This window comes from Delphinus delphis, chromosome 4 (genome assembly GCF_949987515.2).
Source record: "Delphinus delphis chromosome 4, mDelDel1.2, whole genome shotgun sequence".
Lineage (NCBI taxonomy): Eukaryota > Metazoa > Chordata > Mammalia > Artiodactyla > Delphinidae > Delphinus > Delphinus delphis.
In genome coordinates, this window is record NC_082686.1 from 42,717,819 (window position 1) to 42,739,377 (window position 21,559).

At 38.1% G+C, this 21,559-nt stretch overlaps 1 pseudogene; it reads right to left on the bottom strand.

Annotated features, from left to right (window-relative positions):
- Positions 1–19,903, bottom strand: part of LOC132424371 (ras-related protein Rab-28 pseudogene) — a 66,961-nt pseudogene extending 47,058 nt beyond the window's left edge.
- Positions 19,904–21,559: the final 1,656 nt, after the last annotated feature.

Sequence of the window (21,559 nt, forward strand, 5' to 3'; positions counted from 1 at the left end):
AGCCAGGAAATTGCCTTCACTTTCTATTTTCAACTCTAAAGATGTTACATCACTAGTGATGCTGAATTCCTCTTAACATTGCACCTTTCTGTGCCCAGAGGACAGAACTTTTGGCAGGCTAGGGTAAGGGATGATCAAGCCTGTTCAGACCTTCATCTGGAACTCCTGGTTCCTCTGCAATCCCCACCTGGCTACTCCATCTGGACCACTCTTAACTCACAGTGGATTTTTCTCTGGGGTCCCAGGGGTTCTTTCTAGTGTAATACAACTTTGGGGAAACTTCCAGGCCTTTATACAAGATTGTATCCCAGTTGGAACACAAGTTCAACTTCTCTCCCATTGATCACAGGACCTCAAACAAATGCAGGAACACAGGCTTACATCCATTATAATGTCTGCTAATGAAGTTGCTTGTCCCAGAGCCGAGAAGACCACCAGGGGGCATTGTCGCCTAACCTTCCATTCCAGCCAAACACTCATGGGGAATGCAGCCCCAAACCTTTTTGTTGAAAGCAAGTTTAGATACATTGTGAAGCCTAAATAAGATAATATATTAGTTACAATGACTGTTTCTTAAATACCTTCTAAGTGTTAGGTATTTTATATATTATTTCATTTAACTCTCATGTATCCCAGACAACATTTATGGGTTTCTCTGCGAATGAGATTTAAATGGTACTGCTTCAAACACTAACAATTCCGTGACAACTCCCCACAAGTTCATTAATTTCTCTGTGTTAAATACTTATGTTTCTCTGTGCCTGTGGCTCCTGAAATTGTCCATGCTGGCTCTATTTGTGCAAATCAATTTAGTTTTTCTGAAAACCATAGGTCATCCATTTCTGTCACACTAAATCTTTCAGGGAATCCACAGGTAGGGGTCAAGTTGTTGTCTTTTTTCATTTTCCCTCCACACTTTTTTAATTTCCCTCCCTATCTTCCCAAAACACCAGTCAAATTCCTTCCTTTCTCTCTCATAACAAGCAAATGAAAGTGTTGCTTGATCTTCTTTCTCACTCAAGTTACTTACTCTCAAACAATGGGAAAGAGAAATCTGAAAGTGAAATCTTGGTGGAATCTCTGGATGTGTGAACTCTTTGGCAATGGAATGTTTATAATTTAGGAACTTTGAGCATATGCAAAAAGGCTCTTATACTAATCAGAATTTCATAGGGTTGTTCTCCAGTTAAATGTGGAGTGAGTTAATTATGAACCACCGCCTAAAAAAGTTTAGCACACTGAGAAGATATCAGCAATATCTCAAATGAATATTAATGTTTTGAAATGTCTATGTAATTGAAATCAATTTGAATGTAAAAATACTTTGAAGAATGCTAATGCAATGGCAGAGTCTCCCACAGATAAATATGTCAAAACACATTAGAATTTTTCTGAGGCTATGACAGAAACCTGCATTGTAAGCAGGCTGTTGGGTAGGTAGATTTGACTTTATTTTTGCTCCTTTAAGACTACTTTTTAGATTTTCACATTTGTATCTTTAGTCAGAAGATTTTTGCTTCGGCCTTGTTGATTTTTCTTGGAAATAATACTTCTGTTTTTATTTTGATTTTGTTTAAAGTTGACTGACTTATCTAAATGTCCAGGTTTTGGTTTGAGAGTCATAAATAAACTTTAAAATGATTAATAATTTGAAAAATATGTTGGTCAGATAAATAATGTATGATTCCACTTATACGAGGTATCTAAAATAATCAACCTCGTAGAAGCAGAGAGTAGCATGGTGGTTTCCTGGTTCAGTGAGGGAGGGGACATGGGGGAGCTGGATAGATAGAAAGTTTTGGTTATGTGAGATGAATAAATTGTAGGGATCTGCTGTCCAACATTGTGCCTATAGTTAAAAATTCTGTAAAATTTGTTGAGGGTAGATCTAATACTAAGTGTTCTTACCACAAAATCAAACCCCCCCCCCCCAAGAAACAATAAGAGAGGCATGAGGAAACTTTTCAAGGTGATGGATATGTTTATTATCTTGATTGTGGTGATGGCTTGCAGGTGTATATATCCAGACTCATTAAATTGTATATGTTAAATATGTCCAGTCTTTTTGCATATCAGTTATACCTCAATAAAGGTGTTTTTAAAAAGAAACGTGTGGTAAAAAATTAAAATGTGTTGATACATTTTTTTTTATTGAGATATAGTTGACCTATAACATTATATTAGTTTCAGGTGTACAACATACTGATTAGATACTTGTAGAAATGCCAAATGATCACCACAATATGTCTAGTTAACATCTGTCGTCATGTATACTTAAAAACTATTTTTCCTTGTGATAAGAATTTTTAAGATCTCTCTTAGCAACTTTCAAATATACGATATAGTAGTATTAATTATAGTCACCATGCTGTGCATTACATCCCCAGGACTTATTTATTTTTGTAACTGGACATTTGTACCTTTTGGCCACCTTTACCCATTTCACCCACCTCCCATCCACCACCTCTGGCAACCACCAAACTGTTCTCTGTATCTCTGAGTTTGTTGTTTAAAAAAAAATTTGTTTTTTAGAGTCCACATATAAGTGAGGTCATACGGCACTTGTCTTTCTCTGTCTGACTTATCACACTTAACCAGTGCCCTCACAGTCCATCCATGCTGTGGCAAATGGCAGGATTCCCTGGTCATTTTCTTATTAAGCCTCATGTGAAAAAGGCAGAGAAATCATGACTGTTCCCATTTTGCAGTTAAAGAACCAAAGGTCAGATGCATTAAGTGACCCAGGCCACTGTATAATTCTTTACAGTTATATTGTGCTTGTCCATTTCAAAATGATTTCAGATACATTATCTCAACTGAGCTGCTTCTACATTCTTTCTATGCAATGAATCATCAAGTTCTATCCATTCTTCCTCATTTGCTTTTACACCTGTCAAAATCTTTCATTTCTTAAGACTCAGTGTATCCAGCTTTTTTCTAACTTCCAACCAGAAGGAATCTACCCCATTTTGAACCTCCAATAGCATGCATTTGTTTCAATCATATGACCCTTGTTGTATGCTTCCTTAAGTGCACTATTTTCTGTATCTGATTTATTGACACTTCTTTATGACAATTCTAGAAATTATTAATTTGTGTGTACTTTCAAAGGCTTACCGAATTTTTTTCCCATATTAGTTACTCAAGAAATGTTTGTTAAAATAAATGAATAAGATATTTCCTTTTTCTTCCTATTGTCTAAGATTGAGCCTCTCCTTTCTGCCCAAACTTAACTCTAGCTACTTATCAATGTTTTCTTCTTCCCCAGTCAAAGCTGTGATACTATGCACATTTTTTTAGTTTAAAAACAGGCAAATAAACAAACTAAAAACAAAACTAAACTTCCCATGGCCTTGCTTATATTAATTTTTTTCCCTTGAGATTCTCTTTGAAGTTTTCCCAAGCTATTCTGACCTAATTCATCTCTCCCTTCCTCAACCTGTTGTGTTTAGAGCTTGCATCTCTACAGATGTATTTCTGTTTTCTGATTTTTCGTGAGCACTTAGAGGGCAAGTTAGAAATGATATAGGCCTTTCATGCTGATTACTCAGACCAAATAAGATGACTGTAGAATGCTGTATTATTTGTTGTGTTTTAAAACATCCCCCAAGTGCCTAGCACAAGATGATGCAAATGGTAGGAACTGAAAAATAAATGAGTTGAATTGATTTACATAACTCATTTCCTGGTGAGTCTGGTTTCAAGATTACACTATGCTCCACAGATATTTTCTTTTATGTGTTCTTTCATCTTATAACATTGCAAAGCAGTTTGCATTCATTATCTAGAGTATTTAACACAAGAGTTTATTGACTTTGGTTTTATTTCCTGACCAAATTGGAACCCTTTGGACTATAAATTGGGTTGTAAATCTGATGTTATTAGGTTTTCTATTACAAAATTACATTATCCTCATGTTCTAAATAGGTTAGGTATTTCAACTATCTCTAGCTGTCTTCTGAAAGATTGTGACTCTATATAATCTGAGAAATTTGCTTTGTAATTCCCAACAAAAATCAAGAAAATAGATTTACTTTTCAGCATTTTAATATGGTCTTAGTGTGATAGTTTGATATCAAACTTCCTTATGGAAATGAAACACTCCAATAGTTTTATACCTTTATAATGTTTCTATGGTCAATAGAAAGGCATTGATTTTTGGTAATACTCTGCTCTAATTTTCCCCCTGAGTTTATATATTCAGTGCCTTCCACCGTGTCTGACACATAGTGGGTTTTCCTTAATTGCTGGTGGAATAAGTACAAGATTGTATCAATAAAAGCTTTTATGTGTACACACATTTTCTGTTTATGCTGTTTGATTTTTTGATTTATGATCTTATAACAAATTTGCAGGGAAAAGAATATTCCAGTATTCTCCAAGTGAGATTCATGGAACATCAGTCTTAAAAGAAATTGATAAATGTTACAAAAAAAAAAGGTAGAATTGTTCATGGAAAATAGAGAAATCCCAAGTTAAAATTAAACAATTTTTTTTACAGCAGGACTTCTTATGAGTTTAATATGCTAATCTATACTAGAACTCTCCAGTATAGTATGTACTATTACCCAAACTTAATTATTATTAAGTATTATTAGAGTTCTTGGGGGTTTTTTTGTTTGTTTTTGTTTTTTTGTGGTACACGGGCCTCTCACTGTTGCGGAGCACAGGCTCCGGACGCGCAGGCTCAGTGGCCATGGCTTACGGGCCCAGCCGCTCCACAGCATGTGGGATCTTCCTGGACCAGGGCACGAACCCGTGTCCCCTGCATCGGCAGGAGGACTCTCAACCACTGCGCCACCAGGGAAGCCCGAGTTCTTGGTTTTTAAGTGATAGAAACACAACTCAGATTGACCTGACTTAAAAATAGAATTAATTTGCTTATTAAATATTCAGGGGTAGATTGGCTTCAGGCATGCATCAGTATGTTTGCATCAATTTCCCTTGCCCCAAGTCCCATGTGATATGGGGCAGATGAATGCCTCACATGCAGTTTGTTTCCCCACAATAACTTGGGGGAATTGACTACTTGTACAGCAAGCAGTAAGTAAACCTTTTCTTTGTCTGGGGAGAAATGTTACCTCATCTCTCAAGATAGTTCAGTGCAAACACACCCCTGATAAAAGGCACTGTGTAAAGGGTAGTCATGGCCTTCATTTCTGTCATACCTGGCGAGATGCGTAGAAGAGAAATACATGAAGGACTGTCTCCCAACACCTAGCTTGAAAATATTACTTTAATTGCATTTCAACCAGTTGAGAAGGTGAACAGAAAATTTTGGAGTTGTCAGGGCTTTGTAATATTTCAGAAGTCATGTCACATAGACAGTTGCCTCCTATGTGGAGCTATGCTCACACCAGGAGCATAAATTCAAATACAGGAAAAGTGTGCATATGCTTTGTGGACATTGGAGTTTACTATAAAATGGAGACAATATTTTTACCTCTTATGATTGCAGAATGTGATTTCTTTGGTGTAAAAAAGAGGATAAATGAAATTATTTGGTTTTTTTAGAAGAACACTTAGCTATGCTTTCTTTTAATACATTTGATTTCCAATTATTAAGCAATTCTCAGCATGCGTTGTGAAGAGTCTTCATGAAAATGAAGAGCCCAAAAGGTCTTCAGTATGCCTTGTTCTAAATCTGGCCCCTGTAGTTGTTTGGCAGTTTATCAAAAGCCACATTAATCCTCATAAATAGTGCTTGATTTTCAAAAGACAACCCCCTTGTTCCAGCCTTGCAGATTGAGTCACACTTATTATTTTCCTTGACTTCTTGTACAGAGGCTGCATGATTACCAAGTGATCATGTGTGAACAAGAGGCTTTTTTGTGCTGATAAATGGATCCCCACTGTTGCACAAGCCCCTAGGAGTCTGCATTAAAAACAAGTTGAGATGCAAAACAGAACATAGCATTTGTTTTAACAGCAGGCAGTTATTGGTGTCATTACCTGATATGGCTGATAATCTAAAGCATTATGACTTTGGAGCAAAATTTGGTTCATAAAGACATACAAGGAGATAAACCATGGCTACTAATAGAAATTTTGAGTAGTGCTTTGAATAGAATAATCTTGTCTACATTCATCATGGAGTTAGCTCTCCCCTCCCCATGAAATGAGACAAGGTAAATTCACAACTCCCATTAATGCTAATAGCAGCTTCAGAAGGAAATCCCTTGTTCCTCCATAGGAGAAGACAGCTGCCCTCTCTTATTTCAAAATGCTACAAACCTGTGCCAGTAGAAACTAATTGGTGAGAATTCGGAATACAAGCAATTTGAAATTAATCTTTTAAAATAGTGGCTAATACGTTTGTTGATGATAGCAGCCACTGGCTAAAAAGAAATGACATTTCTCCTTGGAGTGCTGGCTTTGGTAGGTTGATACTAAGCCTTTACTGTTCCTGAACCAGGTTATCTGCTTTGAACCTGTTTCTTCTTCTGACACCAGCCTGTCAGGATGTACCTGGGTAAACGAGGAAGGAAGCCTGTGGGTAAGGCATACTAGCATGGGGTTCACTATTTTATAGCAGAATATGCCTCTGAGACATGAAAAGTAAATTTAGCCATTTTTCTACTTTGTGAGGATGGGCAAGTAGCTTAAGATTCTCTGCATCCCAATTATATCATCTTTAATATTAACTCTTCTAATATATCACTGTGTTTTTCCTGAAGACTAAATGAGATAACGTAGTTACAGCAATAAGGGGTAAAAATAAGGTTCTTGGGCTTCCCTGGTGGCGCAGTGGTTGAGAGTCCACCTGCCGATGTAGGGGACACAGGTTCGTGCCCCGGTCCGGGAAGATCCCACATGCCGCGGAGTGGCTGGGCCCGTGAGCCATGGCCGCTGAGCCTGTGCGTCCGGAGCCTGTGCTCCGCGTACCGCAAAAAAGAAAAAAAAAGGTGCTTGTAGAGGCTCCTACTCGATGTTACTGAGAGATGACTGCTAGGAAGAAGCTGAATCTCCAGAACGCTGATGTCTGCTAGATCCAGCTTGTCTGAGGAAGAAGAAGAAAATAAATCTATAAAACAAAGGAGAGAGGGATTTGGCATTCCTTTGGGGGAATCTGGAGGGTTGAGGGAGGGGAAAGGAAAGTTGAATCCAGTGCTATGGAGGAATGATAAAAGATGAGGCCTGCACTTGACAGAGACTTTGGGGAAGGGAAATGGCTAAAAAATGTTAGCATATGATACACAGGGGTATATCTGATATATGCCTGTCATCTGTCCCTGTGACATCTTCAACAAAATCTATACTGTTCACTAAGGTATTTGCATAACTGAATTGTCTGGAGAACACAGGTCTTGGTGCTGGGTGTGGCAACCAGGTTAACTTAAGAGGGTGCAAGATTCTCATGGTTACAGGATGTTAAAGTTGAAAATTTCAGCTGAGGCACCCACAGAGACAAGAGATAGGAAATCCTTAGTGAGATGCCAGACCAAGGAAATTTCAAGGAAAATGATAACAGGTAGGAATGCTTTCAACTTGTAAGAAGGAAGTGAAAGGACAAAGTGGAGTGAAGAAAGAGGACAAGGACGTTGAAGAGTTTCGTTTTGTGAAGAGGATCTTCACAAAACGAAGAAGAGAGAAGCAGAGCTCAGAGAATAGCCACCAGTCAATGAACAGGTGTCACTCTGCTCATAGGAGCTTTGGTAGGACAGGCTCAGGGTGGGGGGCCCCAAAGGACCCTAAAACGTGCCCAGGAAACAGTTAGCTTTCCACACCTGCCAGACCTAGGGTGCATGAGCCAGCTTGTCATAGCAACAGCAGCCAGTTAAGAACTTTCCAATCTTATTTCCCGTAATTTGTTTCCTCCTCATATCCCTCCCCCAGCTAGTAGGGTGTATGCCAACAGTTCGCAAGTGGGGAGGAGATGAGTGGAGAGAGAAAGCAGAGGCTGACAATATTCCCTTTGCAAAAGGTAGACAGCCCACCGGTGTACCAGACTTGAATAAGAAACACTGGAGAGCTCTGATCCTGAATTGGAATTAATATCTTGGCTTGGATACTTCTTTAAAAAAATTTGTTTCATTGGAGTATAGTTGATTACCATATTCTGTTAATTTCTGCTGTATAGCAAAGTGATTCAGTTATACATATATATATACATTCTTTTTCATACTCTTTTCCATTGTGGTTTATCACAGGATATTAAATATAGTTCCCTGTGCTATACAGTAGGACCTTGTTGTTTATCCATTCTACATACAATAGTTTGCATCTGCTAATCCCAAACTCCCAATCCATCCCTCCCCCAACCCCCCTCCTCCTTGGCAACCACAAGTCTGTTTTCTATGTCTGTGAGTCTGTTTCTGTTTCATAGATAAGTTCATTTGTGTCACATTTTACAATCGCACGGAAGTAATATTATATTCGTATTTGTCTTTCTCTTTCTGACTTACTTCACTTAGTATAGTAATCTCTAGGTCCATCCATGTTGCTGCAAATAGCATTATTTCATTCTTTTTTATGGCTAAGTAGTATTCCATTGTATATATGTATTACATCTCCTTTATCCATTCATCTGTCAATGGACATTTAGGTTGCTTCCTTGATCTTCGCTATTGTAAATAGTGCTGCTGTGAACATAGGGGTGCATGTATCTTTTTGAATTATAGTTTTGTCTGGATATATGCCCAAGAGTGGGATTGCTGGATCATATGGTAATTCTATTTTTAGTTTTCTGGGGAACCTCCATACTGTTTTCCATAGTGGCTTCACCAATTTACATTCCTACCAACAATGCAGGAGGGTCTCCTTTTCTCCACGCCCTCTCCAGAATTTGTTATTTATAGATCTTTTAATGATGGCCATTCTGATCAGTGTGGGGTGATACCTCATTGTAGTTTTGATTTACATTTCTCTAATACTTTGCAATGTTGAGCATCTTTTCGTGTGCCTGTTAGCCATCTGTATGTCTTCTTTGGAGAAATGTTTACTTAGGTCTTCTACCCTTTTTTTTGATTGGGTTGTTTGTTTTTTTGTTGTTGAGTTGTATGAGCTGTTTGTATATTTTGGAAATTAACCCCTTGTCAGTCACATCGTTTGCAAATTTTTTCTCCCAGTTCGTAGATTGTCTTTTCATTTTGTGTATGGTTTCCTTTGCTGTACAAAAGCTTGTAAGTTTAATTAGGTTCCATTTGTTTATTTTTGCTTTTATTTCTGTTTCCTTGGGAGATGACCTACGAAAACATTGGTCTGATTTATGTCAGAGACTGTTTTGCCTATGTTCTCTTCTAGGAGTTTTATGGTGTCATGTCTTATATTTTAGGCTTTATTGGCTTGGATACTTTTAATGTCTATACTGAGACAATGTTTTTTACTTAAGCTGACTATAGTATTGTGTGTGATCTCAGCAAAAGCAGAAAAGTCATAGGACCTGCAGTGAACGTCTAAAGCCTGATTTCCGGGAGCAGCAGCAGCATCACCTGAAAACACATGAGGATTGCAAATACTCAGGCTCCAGCCCAGACCTCCCATATCAGGTAGGAGTAGGGCCCAGGCAGTCCTCCCGGCAACTGTGATGTGCACTAAAGTTTGAGAACCACTGAGCTAGAGGAGGGAGGCAGCTCTGGCTTTACAGGGGCTTTTTCTATCCTGCTAATAATAAAATATAGGAAAAGGGTGGAGAAATGCAGTCTACACTTCACGATATAACCATTGGGGGTTATATGAGGAAATGAAATAATGATTTTTCATGATAAATGTTGGCTGACAAACCTGTTTTCTAGCTAGGGTGTCTGCTTGAACTTCACGGGCAGCAAAGATCCATATTGGGGTGGTTTGATAACTGCATCAGCTGGGCAGGCTATATAGCTGTGCTGAAGCTGGGTCACAGAGTCTAGAGGAAGCTTCCCCATATCTGCTCTACCCTTCCTATGAGGGTTCCTTTAACTGATGTGTAATGTTTAGGCATGAGCAGGATAACCACAGGCAATATCCTAGTTTGTCAAAGACATTCTACTATGTTAATATCTCCATATTGTACATGGAGCAAAACTTAAGGAAAAAACAAATTTAAGAATAGAATCTAAATACTTTTCTGGACTAAAAAAAGTAAGGACTAGCTGTTAGTAAGTGTGTCAAAGAAAAAAAAATACAAATAAGCGATGAACAGATTTTCAAACCTGAACATTGTGCCAACCCCATGTCATTTGTTAAATAAAAATACATGGTACCGCACAGAGGTATTACCAGGTGATATGAATTATAATGGTTGCAGAAATGTGAAAACCAAAACCAAATAATCCCAAGCCCTTAAAAATGAGGTCTCGTATAATATTAAAAGAATTTAGAATTAAATGAAAATTAGGAGGTACAGTCACTCAGAACAATGAAAATTTTATTCAAAAGCACTAGTATTTTAAAAAAATTTTTATTGGAGTATAGTTGTTTTACAATGTTGTGTTAGTTTCTAGTGTACAGCAAATTGTATCAGCTATATGTATACATATGTCCCCTCTTTTTTGGATTTTCTTCTTATTTAGGTCACTACAGAGCACTGAGTAGAGTTCCCTGTGCTATACAGTAGGTTCTCATTAGTTATCTATTTTATACATAGAATCAATAATGTATATATGTCAATCCCAATCTCCCAATTCATCCCCCCCCTCCCTTGGTATCCATACGTTTGTTCTCTACGTCTGTGTCTCTATTTCTGCTTTGTAAATAAGATCGTCTATACCATTTTTTTCAGATTCCACATATATGTGTTGATATATGATGTTTGTTTTTCTCTTTCTGACTTACTTCACTCTGTATGACAGTCTTTAGGTCCATCCATGTCTACAAATGACCCAATTTCATTTCTTTTTATGGCTGACTAATATTCCATTGCATATATGTACCACATCTTCTTTATCCATTCCTCTGTTGATGGACATTTAGGTTGTTTTCATGTCCTGGCTATTGTAAATAGTGCTGCAATGAACATTGGGGTGCATGTGTCTTTTTGAATTGTGGTTTCCTCTAGGTATATGCCCAGTAGTGGGATTGCTGTGTCACATGGTAGTTCTATTTTTATTTTTTTAAATTTTTTTAGTTTTTTAAGGAACCTCCATACTGTTCTCCATAGTGGCTGTATCAATTTACATTCCCACCAACAGTGCAAGAGGGTTCCCTTTTCTCCACACCCTCTCCAGCATTTATTGTTTCTAGATTTTGTGATGATGGCCGTTCTGACGGGTGTGAGGTGATAACCTCATTGTAGTTTTGATTTGCATTTCTCTAGTAATTAGTGATGTTGAGCATTTTTTCATGTGTTTGTTGGCCATCTGTATGTCTTCTTTGGAGAAATGTCTATTTAGGTCTTCTGCCCACTTTTTGATTGGGTTGTTTGTTTTTGATATTGAGCTGCATGAGCTGTTTGTATAATTTGGAGATTAATCCTTTGTCAGTTGCTTCATTTGCAAGTGTTTTCTCCCATTCTGAATGTTGTCTTTTCATCTTATTTATGGTTTCCTGTGCTGTGCAAAAGCTTTTAGGTTTCATTAGGTCCCATTTGTTTATTTTTTTTTAATCTCCATTACGCTAGGAGGTGGGTCAAAAAGGATCTTGCTGTGATTTATGTCATAGAGTGTACTGCCTATGTTTTCCTCTAAGAGTTTTATAGTGTCTGGCCTTAAAATTAGGTCTTTAATCCATTTTGAGTTTATTTTAGTGTATGGTGTTAGGGAGTGTTCTAATTTCATTCTTTTACATGTAGCAGTCCAGTTTTCTTAGCACCACTTACTTAAGAGGCTGTCTTTACTCCATTGTATATTCTGGCCTCCTTTGTCATAGATTAGGTGACCATAGGAAGCACTAGTATTTTAAAGAATACTTTAAATATAAACAACATGAGACAAAAAACCATAATGCTACAAACTTTGCATGGTGATGGTGATATATTTTCTTATAGTCGATTACAGTATAGTATGAATCACGTTATGTAACCTCCTGGTTGTTACTATACTATGATATACTATAAGAGAACATAATACCCTGGTTATTGTTTCAATTTTCTTTAAAAACCTGAGTTTTAAAGGGTTTATTTTAGTCTTAAAATGGAATTTTGTCCAGAGGAACAATTTTTTGTATTGCTCTGTTGAATCCAAATATGATGTGTGTGTGTGTGTGTGTGTGTGCACACACGTGTATGTGTGTGTGTAAAAGGTTGAGGTAGGGATATCATTAATTAAAATTCACCTTGTTTAAAACTTCCCTGTGAAATATGTTTTTTAAAAATCATTCTCTCGTTTCTCTTTATTATGCTCTTTCTTTTCAGCTGGGTTGTAAGCTCCATTTTGAATTTCTCATGTTATTTAGTATGGTGCAGTAAACACAGTAAAGGCTCAGTAAATGCTTATGCAATGGCTGGATAAGCTAGAAAAACACTTTTCACCAATACCATCATCTGTCTATTGAAGTCTTTATTGTCAGTCCCTCAGCAGACAGATGATTGAGTTAATTTGGGTTAGGATAGAAACAGCCTAATATCTGAAACAATTTCACAATAGTCAGTATAAAGGTCATTCAGAAGCAGCCAGTTGTTATTACTGCCCCTCCCTCTTTTTGTACAGCAAGACCTTTTTCTTTCAGAGAAGTGATTTTGAAAATTACTAAAAGTCTCATCTACAAACTTTCTAAAATAAAATCAACTTCCTATGAAAATAGTATCAAAATATACTTTGAGCTGTATAACATTCCATTATCAATATCTGTCCAGACATATATACTGGATTTGGATTTATCCCATGAGATAGTAGGCTTATTGACAGCACAACCTTGCACATCTAGTTAACTTCTTATACTTAGTTGGTTGAACTGTTTCTAGTTCCTCAATCAGGAGAGGAGGGATAATAACATTTCCTGCGGATGTGGAGGAATTTAAGTCATGTTGGGAACAGTGGTGAAGTTCTTTGGCTTCTGCAGAGGGAAGACCCGATAATCGTGTCATGGCTGCATATCTCTAAGCTTATGAATTGAGAGCTTGACCTAGCAACAATCTGAAAAGCAAAGAGTGTTTTTTCTTAGTGCCAGTTTTCCTGCAAAAGCATATTTTTGATTGGACTGCAGTCGAAAGCATAATTAAATGTTACAGAGACTCTCAGAACTTTAAACCATTCTCTTTTTCCTTTTTAATTTGATAACACAAACAAGTCTAATGTTTCCTTTTGCTGGCTCCAGATGTCCATTGTGAATGTAAATGATGAGCCAGTAGAGCTGATGCTTCCACAAAACTGATATTCAGAGTAAAAATGAATCGTTGCACATCCTGCAGGTGCCTCTGCTGAGGGAATCTTTTCACGCTGAGGACATTTAACAGATAGAATATACAGCTGGTCAAAGAAAGCCTTTAGGCTGTTTCAAAGTTTCTATATGAAATAAAATGCCTCATAAAGCTTGCTTGAAAGTGGAATTTTGTAAAATATGGTTATCTCTGCTCTTTCTTTTTTTTTTTTTTTTTTTGTGGTACGCGGGCCTCTCACTGTTGTGGCCTCTCCCGTTGCGAGCACAGGCTCTGGACGCGCAGGCTCAGCGACCATGGCTCACGGGCCCAGCCGCTCCGTGGCATGTGGGATCTTCCCGGACCGGGCCACGAACCTGCGTCCCCTGCATCGGCAGGCGGACTCTCAACCACTGCACCACCAGGGGAGCCCTGCTCTTTCATTTTTATTCCAATAATTCCAGGCTCTTTTCAAGGCTGAAAATACTATTTTTAAGAATCAGATAAACTCCAATATTTGGAATTCTGTCAGTGAGACAAACTTTCCATTTGGTATGTAATTTGTAGGTTGTATTCAAGGTAACAAAAACAACAGAAATGCAGTGATTCTTATATCTTGTCAATAATTGCCACTTGATTATTTCAAAATTTTCAAGATCTCTTCAGCCAGCCACGCATTTGTGCCAAAGCCCTTCAAATGACACCTAATGAGAACCATTTATGGAGATGGCATTGGTGTCTGACTGGGGAGAGTGCTGTTCATATACTTAGCATTTGGACTAGAACTCACCATCTGATTTTCTCAACCAGGGTCTGGGATTTGGGAAGAATCTGTTGCTGAGTTTGAATTGCCTACTGAAGTACTTATGACTGCAGAATTTGGAATCAGAAAAAGTATCTGGAGAGTGTTCCTTCTCTTCTTTTCCTCAGAAGCCCTGAACGATTATATACCCTGTGTCTGCTGGGCTCCCTTGTGATGACTCAAGTGGATTCCTCTTCCCTCAGAGATCATTGCATTCTAAAATAATTTTCTTCCTTTCTAACTATGCTAAAACACCAGTTCTTTCAGCACAGCTGACCACAGCAAGAGGAAAACAAACAGATGGAATTAATTCACGCTAAGATGAGAAAGGCTGCTAGCCTCCATGGGGGTATTTGCTTCATAAAAGAGGTTGCTTGAGAAGCTAAATTTATCCCTAATTTTCAGAACATAGGAAATGAAGTAAATAATTTCAATTATGGAGAAGAGTCTTGGATTTTTAATTTTTTCAATATTTGGACCATAATAGATCAGAAAAGAGATTTGCAAACTTGCTTTATGCTGACCAGAAAAAAAAAGATTGAACTATGATTGAATGATTAACATATATAAGGGAAAAGGTCTCATTCAGAGATTGTTTACTCTTGGGAGTATTGCAAAGAACATGCACAGGGGCATATTTTGGCAAGGCCTATCCTAGCATAGTTCAGAGAAGAGAGTCTTAGATAACAGAATTTTTAGTAATCTTTCTTTACAGACAAGAAGATCCTATATTAAAACCAGTCTAATTTATATTAAACATTTGATTCATCTAATTAACTCTCTATTCTGTTTCTAAGCTTTCTAAGCAAGCTTCTGGTTATTATTTCATTCCCAGTTACTTTTGTGTACAGAGAAGGAATGTGCTGGCCACATAGGCTTGAAGAATGCAGGACTCATTTTAGTTTTTGTTTTTTTTTAAATATAAATCAGGGTAGGATCAGAGAAAGAGAACCACTATAATTTTTTTTTTTAATAGAGATTGTACCATATGCAATTGTGGGAGATGGTTAAACAGTCTCTGTAAAGCTGCAAAAAGCCTCTTTTGGCCAATGAGAGAAGAGAATCATGGGACATGTAGTTCCAGCTTAGCTAAATTGCAATGGTTCAAACCCATTACACAGAATAATAACACGTTGGCGTTCTGGTTTTGAATATCCTCTTCGTAAATGTGTTGATAAGAATCTGGCCCTGAGAGATGGATCTACTCTTGGTGTTCTGACGAAATAAGGGGCCTGGCTGAGGGCCAGAACCTGGGGAGAAGTTTATCCCACAAAGCTACTGAGTGACACTTTGTGAAGGCTCTTATTAGACAGCCTACTTCATACCCCAGGCAGCGCAGAGGCAATCTTTCATCACTTTCCTTCTGGTCACTGGTAATCCTCTTTTTCTTTTTGAATTTCTATACCTGGAATGTCTCATATTCCCATCTCAGAGGTTACCATGGGCAGTGATTTTTCTTTGGTGTCCAGAAGACAGAAAGTGAGAATAACAGTTTTTCTGCCCCTACCTTATATTTCTCCTCTAATTATCAAGGTTCTTTCATTGTCTGCCCTTACACTCCTTTTTTTGGTCAAACTTCTATGGTAACCAAAATATCCAAATATTATATGGAGATATAGTTATGGATATACTTTGCTAGATATGTCAGCCTACATAATCCTACTAGCTTCTCACAGCATCCTTCTCACCATATGAGGGAATTGGTTCTAACTTCTAAGAATCTACTTGGTGTTGTTGTAATTAAATTCAGATTTAGCTTGACTGTATTTACAAGTATATAATACATCCCAATCAGTGATTCCAAGCAGGGCTTGGGGTTGAGTTGGGGAGGGAAGAGTATTGATTAACCAGTACAAGTCCATTATCATGCTTAGAAAAACTTCTTTTTCCAGGAGTAGATTATTTAGAAAAAATATAAACAACAATTTATTAAAAAGAAATTCTCCCATATTCTGCAGCCTTCATCCTCTGGTGGTTCTAGTAGGGGATTAACAGTTAATAAAATGCTAGAAAGAAAATGGTTGTACGCAGCTTACCTTTTTTTTAAAAAATGAACTATAGTTGATTTATAATATTGTGTTGCAGATGGACAGCAAAGTTATTCAGTTATATATATTTTTCCAGATTATTTTCCATTATGGGTTATTATAAGATATTGAATATTGTTTCTTGCATTCTACTGTAAATTCTTGTTGCTTATCTATTTCATATATAGTAGTGTGTATCTGTTAATCCCATACTCCTAACTTATCTCCCTCTGCCCCCATCCCCTCCTCCCCTACCCCTTTGGTAACCATGAGTTTTTCTATGTCTGTGAGTCTGTTTCTGTTTTGTAAATAGATTCATTTGTATTATTTTTTAGAATCCACATATAAGTGATATATAATATTTGTCTTTCTCTGTCTGACTTACTTTACTTAGTATTATATTCTCTAGGTCTATCCATGTTGCTTTTAATGGCAATATGTCATTCTTTTTTGTGGCTGGGTAATATTCCATTCTGCGTGTTTGTGTATACACACAGACACACACACCACATCTTCTTTATCCATTCATCTGTTGATGGACACTAAAGTTGCTCCCCGTGTCTTGGCTATTGTAAACAGTGAAAGCAGCTTCCTTTTGAAAGGATGAGTTGTATCAATATAAAAATTATTTTTTCTCCTCATATTCAATTCTTTTGGCCAACAATTGTCCCAAAGTTCAAAAGCTATGTTATCTTGTCAAATATAGTCTATTTCAGCATCACTTGCCATCTTAGATGTTGTGATGCCAGACTGTCAGTGACCGTCAGATGAAGGGTATAAGCCAGGAAAGATGACTTGAACCTGAAATCAGAGTAGGCAGAGTGAGAACCGGGTGTCGGGATGCACTTGAAAGTTAAGGGTTGGGGATGAGCAGGCCATAGTTAGACACTAATGCTGGGAAAAGGACTGCAGATCTCAAAGGCAGGCTTATGGGAGATCTACGAAGAGGGAGGGAGGGAAAAGCAAATAGGTGAGAGATCTGACGCAGGGGGTCAAATTTGGCTTTTGTTCTGAGCTGCCCTTTTACCTTTGTCAGGAAAAGCTGAAACTTCCTGTTTAAATTCGGAACTCCTCCAGAGTCACTAGACTTGGGCCTGTGGGTGGAGTTACATAGGGGAATATCTGGGTGAAATGAAAGTGGGAAGTAGGAATAAAAGGACAGCTGTTGGTAGGAAACTTCTCACACAGATTCAGACTTCTGGAAAGAGACGTTGGAATGGCACAGTGTAAGTTGGTCAGTGACCACAGCAAAGGCAGGTAGAGGTCCCCTCATTGTTTCCAAATTTTTTGTGTAGCATTAACTGTCTCCTTAAGAATCCCCCTCCCTTTCCCACCTAGCTTCAGGTTTCTAGGATTTGGCAGCAGGACAGTCAAATCACAGAGAGTAGGATTTGGGGGAGAGGAAATAATTGAAAAGCTTGCTTGCTTATTAGGCAATAAATTATGTCCTGGGATTGATGCCAGGGTGTTTTTGGAAGGGCCAATACATATTGACCTCTGAATAAAATTGATTTATTATCGAACAGCCTTTGTATGAAATCTTAACTAACGAGGGGCATGTCAAAGCAGCGTGGTTAGGCAGCTCCCGTGCACAGTTGCAACAAGGTTGGGAGGTTGGATTCTGCTGACAGCTGTCTGGCAGAGACACAGCTGTTTGGAACTTCCTGCTAATCAGAAGCTTGTCCAGACCATTTCTCGCTATGGTAGATCATCCTTCACTGAATTGTAATGCAGATTAGGGGAAAGAGCTGCCCAAATTTAAAAGGCTCTGTCAAATGTAGTGGCAGTTGTCTACCCCATGAGTGTTTCTAAAACTGAATATGAATTTTTTGAATCAAATGTCACACTGTAATCAGAGAAATAACTGTTGAATTGAATGTCAAATGTGATCTGTTCCAGGTAAAAGAGCAGAGACCAAGACTATTTACCTTACTTTCTGAATAAAAAGATTAAATTATAACTATAAATATTGGATGAAATGCTTAGTGTCTATGGTTAGATGAGTTAGAAACCCCCTAAGCAAGTGGTTAAATGGAGGAAAAACCAATTACCATGTCAATACAAATAAATATCTTTAGAGCAATTTAAAATGGATAATCTCATTTAATTTTCGTAACAATACTGTGACATCGTATGAGCTCTTCAGTTTACAAGAGAGGAAGCAGACCTATCTCACCAACACAGATGTTCTCAATTGGGGGCAATTTGCCCCACCCCACCCCAGGAGATATTTGGCAATGTCTGGAGACATGTCTAGTTGTCACAACAGGGGGAGGGGTGCTATTGGCATCTGGTAGGTAGAGGTCAGGGGTGCTGCTAAGCCTCCTACAATGCACAGGACATCCCCTATAACAATGAATTACCTAGACCAAAATGTCAGTATTGGCCAGGGTGAGAAACCCTGAACTAAGGTAACACTATTATGTGGTAGAAATAGGACTAGAGTCCAGGTTTTTTGACCCCCATATGTTGTGATCATTACAATATGCTGCATTCTCTCCCCAAATCAGATGCCTTTAGAACAGGAGAAACATTTGCAGCAGGAAAATGTTTTTTATGATTTCCTATACTATCTAAAGAGGGTCAATCTAGATCCTGGTACTGAAGAAACTTTTGCCTGCTGGCTGGCTCTTCACAGAACTGAAGAAGCATCAGTTGAAGGGTGTGATGGCACAAGCTTTCAGGAGCAGGGATGGTGTTAAATTGCTCTGGAGAACAAAGTGGAATGTAACAAGCCTTGAAGAAACATTTTTAAATTGGAGTACAGATGTGGGAGGTGGGACAGGTAAGGGGTTGGTATTGAAAGAGGAATAACTAGTGGAAAAACTAGGGAGTTTTATGGAGTAGAACACAGTGATTAATGAGAATTATAGATGCGCAATGTTGTTTGCCTGGTGAAACTCCATTTTCCCATCACTAAAACACTGGTAAAATTTACATTGCTCATTGGTGCTTGCAGAGTGGAGATCTTACGTAGGTGTAGCCCACATTTGGTTATACATTTATTAATAATAATCTTGTCAAGAAAAATAGTTTTCAGTTTTGGGTTCTCCAACTGGATTTTAAGGTATGTCTTAAAAAATGGAGGATTGGAAGTTAACAGAAAGTTTGGGTATCAGTTCTACCTTTTATAACTGGTATGACCTCTGAAACTTAATTTTCTTATCTGGAAAATAAGGATCATGATACTAGTCCTGCATATTTTACAGATGTGTGATAAATTAGATAATGATTTTGTCAACGGTAATTTACAAAGCCTTTAAATATCATCTACATGTTAATGATTCTCAAATTTCTATTTCTAGCCTAGGCCACTCTCAAAGTCACCAGCTAGCCTTTCTAGTGCTAGTGCAGTACAAGTTGGAGCTTGCTATGAAAGCTGGGGAGCCAACATATCCTGTGAGATGCAAAGGGGAGCTGGTGTAGAAGTCTATGGAAGGCTATCACCTCTGCGTCTGGTGGTGGATCCAGGGTTGCTTTTGGCCAGCAGGGCCTGCTGAAGGGAAAATGAATTAGATGTTTGCAAGGAGGACAAGCTGGAATCACTCGTACCTGCATTGCTGCGTCTCACTTCATCCAATCAGAACAACCCTCAGAGAGTAGTGGCTGATATTTCACTCCCGCCGTGATGGTTAATTTTCTACTTGACTGGGCTAAGGGATGCCAGATAGTTGGTAAAACATTATGTCTGGGTATGTCTGGAAGGGTGTTTCTGGAAGAGATCGGCATTCAAATCAGTAGACTGAGTAAAGAACATCCCACTCACCAAGGTGGGTTGGCCTCATCCAATCTGTTGAAGACCTGAATAGAATTAAAAGGTGGAGGAAGGGCAAATTTGCTCTTTGCTTGAACTGGGACATCCATCTTTGCCTGCCCTTGGACTTTGGCTCTCCTGGTTCCAGGGCTTTCAGATTCAGACCATTAGCCCTCAAATTTTCAGGCCTTTTATACTCTGAGTTACACCATTGGCTTTCCTGATGCTCCAGCTTACAGACAGCAGATCATGGGACGTCTTGGCCTCCATAATCCGTGAGTCATTTCCTATAATAAATCTTTATATATATACATATATATATATATATATATACACACACACACTTCCCAGCCGCCCACAAATTTAGCTTTGGGCTGACATTAACCAACATTATAATTATACATGGAAGGTGATTTCAGTTTCAACAAAGTTCCAGTTTCAACAAGTTAGCACAGCACAAAACAATGTCAATGTCATGTCATTTACTTACTTAATATGCTTGTTAGCTCTTGTGTCATTGAAAGTAAGTGCCTCCAAGGCAGAGGGATATATGTTATTCAATCATAGGTCCAAAAGAGCAAGAACAGTGACTTGCAAATAGTTGGTACCTGTTATAGACTGAATGTATATCCCCAAAATTCATATGTTGATATCCTAACCATCATTATGATAGGAGATGGGGGCCTCTGGGAGGTGATAACGTCAAGATGGTGGAGCCCTCATGAAGGGGATTAGTGTCCTTAACTAGAAATCCTGGAGGGCTTGCTCCTTTTTTTATCATGTGAGGACACAATGAGAAAATGTTCGTCTGTCTGTGAGCCAGGAAGTGGACTCTCACCAAACACCAAATCTGCTGGCACCTTGATCTTAAACTTCCAGCCTCTAGAACTGTAAGAAAGAAATGTTTGTTGTTTGAGCAGCCTAGCACATGTATTTTTGTTATAGCAGCCCAAACTGACTGACTGCCTAATAACTATTTGTTGAAAAAAATAAATAAATAAAGGACAGAAGGAAGAAAGGTAAGAAGGAAGAACTGAATGAAAAACATGGGTTCATTTATCTAAATTCTTAAATTTGGGAAATTTGGAAACTGCCTTAACTTTGCAAACGCAGCAGAAATGCATTTTTATACATAGAAAACACAGTAAGATGCAATCTACTGCAATAGATGGAGGGCATTTCACTAGCCTTCAGATATTTCTGATATTGTGTAAAAAAGAGATCGATGGTGAATTCAGTGGAATTCACTTTAACATTAGTAATGACTTGCTATGTGCCAAGAACTGAGCTGAATTTTGCAGATATTTGAAAGTATCAAAGCATCTTTCAAGTCAGGCTTGTTCTTGTATCTAGGAAGAAAAAGTGGTTGCTATTGGCATGAATTTCTTTTCTTTTTGCCAGGTAAAATTTCATACCAGGTGAAAATTTGTGCTAATCTCTGGCCTCAGAAATTTTTATCAATATGAAACTGACACTCTACCTGCTCTGCTAAGAAGTCACTAGAAAATTTTATCAATAGAATTTCGCTCCTTTAAAGTTATTTGTTTGTTTTTCTCAGAGCTCTCAAAGTACAAATACATGTTATTACCGCCTCTCAGTGAGCATTTTAAGGCAGTTTATCGTATTCCTTTAGGTGGGATCTGGGAGGCAATAGGGAAAAGGAAGGTAGGTTGAAGCGTGACTGATTTATTATATAATAAGGAATAAGATGAATAGTCAGATAGAGATACACAGGTGACTTCTGTCCTCATGGCGTTGGGGGTGCA